Here is a 2,561-nt window from a genome sequence, read left to right as displayed (position 1 = left end):
AGCACAAGTTAGGTGTTAGAGAGAGAAACGAGAAGAAGAAGAGGGTCTTCTTCTAGGGTTGTTTGTTTTCATATCTTTCCTCCCTCCTTCTTGAGTTTCCTGAGAGCATCTCAGATCTGAAACTCCTCCTTCTGCTTTCCATCTTTGAAAGTGTCCAAATCAAGAAGAAGGAGGCACCTGATCAACCATCAAAGAAGGATCAGCGCAGTACTAGCATACTGTGCTGATTTTCTGAAGCAGGACTTCTGATCGAGATTCGTGGGCTCGTGTGGATGACTCCTGGAGGCCGGACACATGTGCGGCATGCAACATCATCCTCAAGTCCGGATCAGTAAGGTTAGAACGTCTAACTTGCAAGGTAATAGATCTGATCTATTGTTTAATACATACATTAGATGTAGTATAGAAACATGTTGATATGATCAACATGTAGTTCATGCTATATTTATATATTTTAATTTTTGATTTAATACTATGTAATAATCATGTAATAGGATCTTAGATCTAGGATTCTCTAGTTTTAGAAAATAAATTTTGATTTATTTTAGTCTTCCGCTGTATGATCTTGAAAAAGTTTCAAGATCTAACCCTGAAACCCTAGATCTGGTTCCTACAATTGGTATCGGAGCCAGGTTCTTTATTACATGATTATTTATATATACTTAAATTATTTCTTAGATTAGATCTAATTTATAACCTGATTATTAAATCTAAAATTAAAATTTTAGATCAATCACGAACTGCAAGGTTGTCCTGCTGTAAGGTTTACCCCTTACAGTGCAAAGGTTGTCCTAGTTTGTGTAGATCTATCTTTAATCATAAATTTGTTAGATATGATCTAGATTAAATTTATGATTTATTAGATTTAAAAGTATTTAAATCTAAAATAAAATCTCTTTGTTAATAATTTTTGTGCAAAGAAATTGTTTAAAGTTGAAATTGTTTCAATTACATGAAACGGTTTAGATTAGATCTAAAGTAGTTTCATGTTTATTTCACTTGTATCTTGATTATGAATCAAACATGCAATATGGTTGGTAGAATCATATTATAAAATTATTTTACAAATATGAAAATTATTTTTTAAAAATCCAAACCCAACCCTCAACCCAAAACTTAATTAAGAATTAAGAAGTTGTTTGATTAGGTTCTAAGATTGTGAATTGAAGAACCTAAGACACAAACCATAACACATTGGGTTAATGGGTTTGTAGGAATTAGGTCCATTAATTGGGTTAGACCTATGGTTAGATTAAAGATGGACTTAATTAGAGAATTGACTAAATCTAATCAATTATTGTCTTAGATTAGGTCAAGGATTCTCTAGATCAATTACAATAGTTGTAGTTGGTCAAGTCCATATCTTTAACGAGAACCAAATGGACTTGATTCTTGGCTAAGCGGTCTAGCACGAACTGTTAGGTTGATCTAATCAAACTAATTAAATCAGTTGGTATCTAAGGTAAACCAGATCGGTGGTTTTTAATTGGGAGCCCGCTTACCTGGCCATTTCTGATGGTGTCTAAGGCAAGCTTTGGCAGACCCTCCCACTGATCGAACTTACCTAACCTCTTGGTGAAATTATGTTTTAATCGGATCACTTGACTATTCGAGCTAACCCATGTCAGCTAGGTAAATCAGTGTGACTGATTTAGGTGCTCCTAGACCAGCCCTTTTAATGGTCTCCCTTAAGCTGACTTGGTGAAGCCAGTGGGAGGATCATGATAAGCTGGTTCATCTGACCTCATCCTCTATATTATTTAAATTCTCTAAAATTATTAGGTCTTTAAAATGATAAAGTTATGGAGATAACTGAGTCATAGCCTCCCATTAAGGTGTTTGATAATGAGTCCATTAACTCAATAATCATTGCAGACCCAAAGGCCTGGTGCTTGTTGACTAATGAAATTATCACTCATCATATGACGACTTGGAAGTATCTCTCTAATGGTGGTTAGGTGAGCCAACCAAAGTTGGGCTTAATCATTCATTGGTTAGATACACCAAGTATGATCATGTTAATGGTTGGACCTAACCGGATCCTTACAGTGGAGGCCAAACCCTACTGATTAGGTTTCTGGGGCAAAATTAAAATTACTAGAAATTATTTAGAGAAACAATTGGTTATGAACCTACCCTTAGATGTACATGGGTTGGCCAACTAAAGTTGGGCTTGTGTGCAGTCTAAGTGGATTCTAGTACCCACTAAGGAATTAGGGTAATTCCTCGAATTGGAGGTAGAGGCTACCAATTCAAATAAAATAGTGAAAAAAATCTTTTGATTAAAGTCCAAATCTTTAGGTTTAATGAATTAATTACTAATTAGGTTATGATTTTCTTTTGTACAGATATGGCCACTTCCCTATCGCTCCGATCATTATTGGACAATGATAAGTTGGTGGGACCCAACTTCGGTAGCTGGTATCGAAAGTTGAAGATAGTCCTGGAGCATGAACGGATCCTATATGTGATAATGGATCCTGTGCCTGAGGAGCCAGCTGTCAATACACGTGGAACAGTCAGAGACACTTACCAGAAGTGGCTCAGTGATCGGACCATGG

The sequence above is a fragment of the Elaeis guineensis genome, chromosome 9 (assembly GCF_000442705.2).
Source record: "Elaeis guineensis isolate ETL-2024a chromosome 9, EG11, whole genome shotgun sequence".
NCBI classification, from domain to species: Eukaryota; Viridiplantae; Streptophyta; class Magnoliopsida; order Arecales; family Arecaceae; genus Elaeis; species Elaeis guineensis.
The sequence above is the reverse complement of the archived record's forward strand: the minus strand, read 5'-3'. Positions refer to the sequence as shown.